Below are 9,018 nucleotides of genomic sequence, written 5' to 3'. Positions count from 1 at the left end.
GCCCAGCAGCTGTGATTGCCTCGTTTGCAAATTCTATTTGCTTAGAAGAGGGTGAAGACAAGGACAGCTGAAATTTGCTCACATGGATGGGGAAAAAATGTATTGCATGAATCAGCCCTGTAGTTCACGTTTGGGACAAGGATTGCCATGCTAGGATGAGATAAATATTAGGTTTTATCGCTTAATCTGATCCTGTTCTTCTTCTTGTGAGATTAGAAAATAAATCAATGAGAATTTACCTGAGTTGGAATCCTGAGGAAGGATTTGACAAGAAAATGTGCTCCATTCCTCCAGTTTAAATCACTGCAGTGTATTACAGCAGTATTTTAAACAGTGTCTTTGGCTGACCTAGCTGAGTTTTTAGCTCAATTCCCTTGTCAAATTCTGCTGTAATGAGCTTTTATAGAATCATTTTTTCACCATCACTTCTTTTCTTTCTTTCTTTCTTTCTTTCTTTCTTTCTTTCTTTCTTTCTTTCTTTCCCCCTTCTGCAGCCCCCTGCCAAAAGAAGATTCTCTCCCTGAATGGTGGGGATGTTGCTAAGCAACTGTGATACCTTTCTTGTCATTTCCCCTAGCTCCCTATACCTTTCTGTTGATTTGGGTCAATTTTACTTCCCACTAGGCAGAACCTGGTTGAATTATTTATCAGGGGTTATCCACTCAACTTCGTCCAATTGTGGAACGTCAGCTAATGGCTTGATGCTATGGGGGTGTCACCACAATGGGCTGATAAAGCTGGTTGGAAGGGACCGGAAAATGGGAATCAAGTTGTGGGGCTGGAGAAGGTGAAAGGGAGTGATGGCATGCATTGGGAATCCCAATGGCATGGTCTTAACTGGGTCCCAGAGAAACAAGCGTTTTTTGTTTGTTTTGTTTCTCCTTCTTTTTCTCCTCCTTTTAACACAATAGCAACCATTGTGGCTAAACATCACTGATCAAACAACACGTCAACATCAGTGCGACCTCCACCAGGACCAACAACTCTAATTACTAAATGTAACATCATTTATTCATTCAGGTTGCCCCACTTCCCTTCCAGAACTGCATCAACTCTTACGGTTCACACCCCTTTCCTTTCTTAAAATGTATTCCATAAAAGGGTTCCAAATATTTTCAAATTTATTTTCACTTGTCAAGTCTTTTTTCCATTTAATATCACAAGTTAACTTTTCATTAATAGCCATATTCCAGACTTCTTTATATCAGCCAGCTATATGATAGGCACCTTTTGTTTTCCAATTCCTTGCTATTATTATTCTTACTGCTGTTAATAAATTTATCATCAATTCTTTCATATTTTGCCCCATCTGTTCTCTAAATATTAACAATAATGCAAATCCAGGGCAAACTTCAATATTTAAATTCAATATTTTACCAATTTCTTTAAAAAATCCTTTTCTAAAACTCATTTAGCTGCAAGAATTTTTAACCAGCTGCCATAGATTTGGGGAGATATTAATTGAGGGTGAGGAGGAAACACACGACGCTGAAAGTAGCTACCTTGGATTGTGTGGAGGTAGAGACTGCGAAGCTTTTGAGGACGTGGGTGTGATGTTCCCACCAGAACTGATGGTTCCACCCTTGGGATGAAGGACAAATTTGACTCGTTCACGTTTCACTGTAATTTCACACTTCTCTAGCAATATGCAAGGTGAAACACAGTTATCTTTTAAATGTCACACTTCCTTGGATTTTCGGATGGCATTCTCCCATCAAACAATGAATTTATTAGGGGCAAATGTGCACAAACATGCATGTATTAATGAAAAATGACATTCAGAAATGCATTATATCTGGAAAATGGCTTGCAACACAATGCGGATATTAATTGATATTGCATTAAGAATTAATGTGGTAGGAGAGATCGATGTAAAAATATGCATGGATTTTTTGAGAAGTTGTTTCTTGAAGTCTGGGGCTAACTGAATTCAAGATTAGGAAATAAGGGACTGAGAGATTTTAACATTCACAGATTCACCCATTCCTAACTGCATGAACAAGTCCAAGGTAGGAGGTATAGCCTGGGAGAAAAAAAACTAGCTACTGCAGAGAGTGGGCCCATCTCTCACACCCACGTCTGCTCAGGTAGATTCGTTCAGTTCAGAAGAGGAGGTGGAAGGGGGTGACTTGTTCCAAGGTTACCTAGTGAAGTTTCTTGGGCAGAGCGTGAGAATCTGACTACCTTGGCAAGGGTGGACATTTTTTCAGGATAGGAGGGGAAGCGGATGCCGGAAGAACTCCTTGTCCCACTCGGGCAGTCCAATGATGACATATCCAGAATTCCCAACATCTTGCCTACAAGCAGCAAGATCCAGGGTGGAGTCAGAAGCATTACTGAAGGGGAGAGAAGGAGGGGATGTTCCCATGTGGGGACATCTCCTGGGAGGATGCGTCTCCCTCTGCTCTAGTGGAAGTTTCTTGTATTTACACTGTTCTATAACTGAACAAGTTTCAATACGTGAATCCCACTTGTAATGTTTTGTTCTGTGCTTGATAAGAAGAGGGAAAGAGCACATTCACCTGCTCTCCACAGTGATAGGAAATTGGTCCACAAGCAAAACTAAGCCCCAAACAGAAGTCAGAAGCCAGATTGGGGTTCTTTGGTTTGTTTTCTGTTTCTTCTTTTTTCTTGGGAATTTGCAGTGCTAATTCTTGGCAGACTCTGCAAGAGGAATGCTGAAATCTTTGGCAAGGAGTTCTTGAGCAGCACTCTGCTCATGGGTGTTGAGACTTGCCTGATCCTGGGCCACTGTCCAGCTGGAGCGCACTGTCTGAACAAAGTGGTCCGTGAAATCTGGCATCAGGCTTGGTGAAGAGCAAGCCACCATGGCCCGTAAGCCTTCCTACCAGAAGGAAAAAGCTCATCTCAACATCAGGCGCATGACAGTTCCTATGGGGGGAATGAATGTTTAGATCGGGGACCTATGCATGTTCAGGCATAAAGCCCTACAAATCTGGGCTGGGTGATGCTGGAAGCTGTAGGACATGTTTCCATCTAAACACACACAGGACTGCATGCTAAAAAAAACAAGTATGAGCACTCTAGAATACTTGAACTATGGCATTAGTCCTGAAAAAATCTCTCTCTCTCTCTCCTCTCCCTCCCTCCTTCCCTCCCTCTCTCTCTCCCCGCCCCCTCTCCTCTCTCTCTCTCTCTCTCTCTCTCTCTCTCTCTCTCTCTCTCTCTCTCACACACACACACACACACACACACACACACACACACACAATACAACACAACGTAACTCTGCCTTCATCAGAGCTTTGATGGTAAAAATCCATGACTCTTAAACTAAGATTCTGAGGCATACAGTATTCCAGATATATTGCAACAGAGCAAGACAGACTTTTATCTTCCTTTGGCATGGATGTTTGGATGGTTGATTTCACCTAGCAACAATAAAATACCAGCAAAGGCAGACTTGGTACATCAAGCACAGACTCAGATTCCTGCCTGCTTTTGGATGTTTCTCACAGACACATCCCTGAGCAAGACCAGAAGCTCCCTGCAGGTGTGCCTTTCATGAAGGGGTGAGCATGTCTTACTCTGGGGGTTTTCTATTAATGATTGTGCCTTAGGGCTTGTGTGCATGTGCCAAATGTGTACCACATGCCTGTTTGCATGTGTGTATATGCCACTTGCACTTATATATGCCTTCTTGTGCCTTAAGATAATCTTTCAAGGTCCTTCTCCAGGAGCCACCCTTAAAGGATGTGAGGAGGGTGGCTACTTAGGGAAGGGTCTTTTCAGCAGTGGCACCTTGTCTATGGAACTCACTCCCCAGAGAAGTAAATCTGGTGCTGATGCTGTATATGCTCCAGTGCCAGGAAAAAACTTTCCATTTTCTCAGCATTTTAATGGTTAGATGGCAATTAACACCTATTGCTTCTTTGCTTTAGTTTTTGTTTTATTTTTGCTTTCTACTGGGACTTTTGTTAATTTGCTTAATGACATTTCAAATTGTTCTGGTTAGTTTTAGTTATTGTTTAACTGGAATGTTTTATTGACTGTTATTCTGTTTTTAGTGTGTCACATTATGTTTTGGTATTTTATTGAATGTAACTGTTCAAAGAGCTGACATGGCTGAGTGAACAGTGTACAATTTTTTAAATAAATACATAAATGAGGAACCATGAGAATACAGTGCTAGTAATCTGCGGAAGTCAAAGTTCAAGGCATTGTCCAAAACTGAATTGAAGCCAAGGTTTGTGTCTGATTCCCGCACTCAGCCAGAAGCTTCTTACTTTGGTCTCCGTCCCACAGGAAAAAGGTTTTATCTCTGATCAGTGACAAATAGCCTTTGGGCCAATATAGCAGAATTTGTCCTTCTTGCCCAATTGTTATGCTGCTCTTGACTGGGTAGTAAGCATGTAGGATAGGCCATAATAGGACCTAAAGACATCGTTCAAAGATTCCAAATGCTTCCAGGGCAGCATAGACCAAAGCCACATGGAAATAGCTCCTTCATTTTGTCCATCAAAGGTGAGATGGAAATAGATCTTCAAACATGTATCTCCAGCTTTCCTCATCATCGGCCATACTGCCTCAGGTGCCTGGGAGCTGAAGTTCAAAATATCACAGGATTTACCTTCTGCCCATCCTTGCCTTCCCTAAAATACTCTGCATAACCTTTGAGTAGACTCCCCAATTTAACCCTGCTTTTTTGTAGTCTTCAAGCATCCTCGATAGCAGAAGTAGAGGGGCCACAATGAGCTAGAACTGGTCAGTACTGAAGAAACCTTCATGGAAAAGGTCCTTCTGTAGTTACAAGCCCAAGAATGTTTGCACCATGAGACAGAACTCTTGACTTTCAAGATAACACAAAAGAACCACTGAAATGTAACATAATCCTGCAAAGGGTAAAAATAACAGATTAAGTATGCCATTTGTTTTAGGAAGAAATCTTCTAGAATTAGGCACCTGGAAGGGATCCAAAAGATGACGTTCTTCTGATTCAGAGATCTGATAGCACTGTGTCCTTAAAAGTTCTCCGTCAGCTTCACTGGCTCCCCATTGAAGTCCGGGCCCAATTCAAGGTGTTGGTAATGACCTATAAAGCCCTAAACGGCTTGGGTCCTGGTTACCTGAAGGAGCGCTTACATCCATATTTGCCCAGTCGCCCCCTGAGATCGGCGGGAGAGGCCCTTCTCCGGGAGCCCTCCGTGAGAGAAATTAGGAGGGTGGTTACTCGGAGAAGGGCTTTCTCAGCGGTGGCGCCTAAGTTATGGAATGCGCTCCCCAGAGAGGTCCGCCTGGCGCCGTCGTTATTTGTTTTTCGGCGCCAGGCTAAGACCTTTTTATTTAAGCAACATTTTAAATGCTAAATACAATTGAATTTTATCTGGCCAGGGCGGCTTATTTTATAATGTGAGTTTTAATCAAGATTATTTTATATGGATTTTAACTTGTTTTATCTATGTTGTAAGCCGCCCCGAGGCTTCGGCGAATGGGGCGGCATAAAAATGTTTTAATAAATAAATAAATAAATAAATAAATAAATAATAGGTGGCCATCCAGTCTCTGATTCAAGATCTTCAACAAAGGAAGGTCGACCACCTTCTGAAGCAGTCTATTTTACTGTCAAATAGATTTTTTGTTGTTTCCTTTTTGGAACCTGAATCCATTGATTTGGGTGGTACCCAGAAAAGTAACGAAACACTAATTTTCTGTATGATCCGTGTGACAGCCTTCCAAAGTTGGAAGATGATCAGAAGCTATTTTACATGAAGATTTTATTGTGTGCTGGCCATTTCCTACTCACAACTTGTGACTTCTTGAGGCAACATTATGACCCTCCAGTCTTGCTTCTGCTTTTAAGCAGTCTTTTTGGTGAAAAATGGTGACATTATTATAAAAAGACGGATGATGAAGGTTGATGAATGGAGGCCCTAACAGAGATACTTTAAAATTGTTTTGCATTCATAACCACTCCCTTTTTTTGTTTCACTTTGATTACATCTCAATGTTTCAATGAGATGATGATGTCCAAACCTTAGAGCATGGCAGAGGAACCAGGATTTGAACACCACAACTGTACCACCAGCCCTTTTCATTCTCTGCCGTCCTTTCTCTGGTTATTCTCAGACAAATGGAACATGAGACATTCAAGCCACAAAATGTGTCATTATGAATCACATCCTGCCTCTTAGCCACCTTCCTCCCTTGAAAGTCAGAAGCAAAAGGGACCACAAATCTTTGTGAATGGTGTTAATTGTAGACTTGCAGCGAGCCTATGGAAACATCAGAGGTAGAGATTTAAATCTAATTCAAAGCCGGTTAAATTGGAATGCTTCCATGTGAGATGAATTGTTCCTATTGCAGCTGGAGGTACATTCTTCAACAAAGTTCAGATGAAATGATGGGATATCCAGATAGACTAGGACTAAAAGTGGTATTCATGGGAAAAGTTCCATAGGCATCATCCAAAGGTGGTGATGAGATTAGCTTTTCCCATTGCTGTTATTTCATTTCTATACTGTCCTATAGCAGAAATGATCCAGATGGTTCACATCCAAGATAATAAACTATTATAAAATATCATAGAAACAAGGAAGCATTAAAAAGTTCAAAACCACTAAAAACAAACAACAAAAAGATGGCTCTGTGAAAACACCTGGGATGGGTACTTCCCACAAGCCTCTGGGTGCTCAGGTGAGTCTTTAAGGACTGGGCACAACAGGTCACCTTGGCCTGGTGCCAAAGGATAACACGTGTGGCTCCAGGTGGTCCTCAGTAGGGAGATTGTTCCATAGATGGGCACCAGTGCAGAGGAGCCCCCTCCCCCTTGTGGCCACCCTCTGTACCTCCCCCTGTGTTGGCGCTCGGACGAAGGCCCCAGGGATAATGCTCAGTATCCAAGTCTGCCCCGATTCTCTACCAGTCCCGCAATGCCCCACTGCGCGTTGCTTTGGAGGACACGAGACCCACAGAGTTTAAACCACCGACGTGATGTAGTGCTCAAAAGTGCAGGACTGAGACTCAGGTGACCTGGGCTTGAGTCCCCATGCGGCCACCCAGCCAACTGGGTGCGTTTGGGCCAGTCACGGACTCTCAGTTGAGCCTTCCTCACGGGGCTGGTGTTGCGGGGATAAGACTGAGAGCAGGAGGAGGAGAATGAGGTAAGCTGCTTTGAGGTCATGGTAAGGGAAAAAAGCAGGATATAAATCTAATAAATAAATAAAACCCTCTATAGTTCTGAGTGCATAAAGGCTGCACTGCTCAACACCTATTCATGGCAGCAAGGCCTAATGAGCATAGAAGTGCTTTAGCAAGCTGCTATGCACCTTAATAAAATCAGGAACAATCCTGAGCTAGGATCAGTTCAACCAGTTTTCTGACTGACTGGGTTGGACCATGACCAAAGGTCTCTAGTGTAACAAACATGAGAATCACGCCATGGTGATAGGTTGGTTTACTAGCCGTGTAGCAAAGGTTGTGTCAAATTTGGAATGGGTTGCAAGAAACAATACGTGCATATGGTATAAATTAAATACACCTACAATTGCATTAAAATGTGCCAGTTTTGTGGTTGGGGTTGAAACCGGTGATTTTGCAAGTTTGGGCAGTTATCCTGAGCAAAAGGCTGATTATAAACGTCTGCCCCCTTTCCAATCTTATTCAACACAACTATTTCCTCAGGCTGCTGCTGCTTCAGCACCATTTTATTTTACTACAGTTTGATTTTAAGGGAGTCTGTTTCTCTCTCTCTCTTTCTCTCTCTGTTTGGTTGTTGTTTTGTCTTGTTCTTTGTCCCAATTACAGCTTCTTTCTTCTCCTGAATCAGTGCCAAGTTGCCACTACTGGCTACTGTAGAAGAGGATGATGGCCACCCCAAAGGACAAGGCTTAAGTTCCAGGAGATTCTACCAGGAGACTCAGTTATGGTTGAACACTAAGAGAAATGTGTTGATGGTAAGGGAAGTTCGAAGATGGAAGAAATTACTCAGAAGGTGATGGGTTCTCCAGTGCTAGAGCTCTTCAAAGGAACAGAGACCTCTTGATGGTGCTTCAGGAACATCATAAGGGTGTCCTATCGGCCCCCTCTGGCTGGATGATCCTGTGAGCATAAGGCCCATAGACAGTAATCACAGCAAATGTTGTGATCTTTTGGTGCCAGGTTAAAACTTTCTTTTCTCTTTGGCAGGATATGATGCAGCGTTAATCAGTAACAAATATTTCCTTTTTGTTTGCGTAAGATTGTTTTAGATTTATTTGTGCCTCTCTGCATGGTATCCATTTGTTTTCTTGTATGTCCATGGCATTGGTAATGTATTTCTTAAAGTTTTGATCTTTGTAATCCACCCAGAGAGCTTCAGCTGTTGGGCGGTACAGAAATGAAAGAAAACAAAACAAACTGCCGTTAACTGCATTTTCACAACTGAATGCATCAAAAGTGGAGTTCTGGGCCTTCCTGAATCTTCCTGTGCTCAGCTGTTTCTTTCCCATCTCCATCCCACAGAGATCTAAAAGAGTGCTTCTGCTGCTCAGGAGAGCTAACAACTGGAATATTCCATACCATACCACAAGCTTGGCACACAGCTTGGCTTGACTTAGGGCCAGGTGATCCAGGTGTGCCAGGGTTTGGAGGTGAGGATCGAAGGGCATCTGCTGTGTGCTCCCAACTCAGTATCCATCCGACAGCTGGAACAATTAGAATACACAACATACATTTATTTGTAAAGGTGGGAACGCTGACCTATGTGTACGTGCTAATAAATAGTAAAAGTCTGGGAAATGTACCACTTCAGTGTCCATTCAATGGTGTGAATGTGCATGACTTTGATCAGATAAGAACTGCATGCAAATATAACACCATCTAGGATGAGGATAAATTGTTGTGAAATGGGCTACAAATGCTATAAAAATAAGATATTGAAAGGCAGGGGGTTTTGATGGCTGGCCAAAGAGACTCCCTGTCTGTGCATTCATTTGGTCAAGGGCTAGTCCTGCAAATGATTAGAATGAATGTGCAGCTTTATTGGCCACAGTTCCTTAGTTCTGAGAACTAAGGCAATGG

At 42.5% G+C, this 9,018-nt stretch overlaps 1 long non-coding RNA gene across 1 annotated transcript; it reads left to right on the top strand.

The window, feature by feature from the left end:
• Positions 1-3,255: 3,255 nt before the first annotated feature.
• Positions 3,256-8,740, top strand: LOC123020914. The gene is made up of 3 exons (XR_006414217.1): positions 3,256-3,533; positions 7,765-7,913; positions 8,461-8,740. It is a non-coding gene; the product is annotated as an uncharacterized LOC123020914 (long non-coding RNA).
• The last annotated feature ends 278 nt before the right edge of the window (positions 8,741-9,018 follow it).

The sequence above is a fragment of the Varanus komodoensis genome, unplaced genomic scaffold (assembly GCF_004798865.1).
Source record: "Varanus komodoensis strain SLA01 unplaced genomic scaffold, ASM479886v1 scaffold15, whole genome shotgun sequence".
NCBI classification, from domain to species: domain Eukaryota; kingdom Metazoa; phylum Chordata; class Lepidosauria; order Squamata; family Varanidae; genus Varanus; species Varanus komodoensis.
This window is presented reverse-complemented; position numbering and strand designations above follow the sequence as displayed.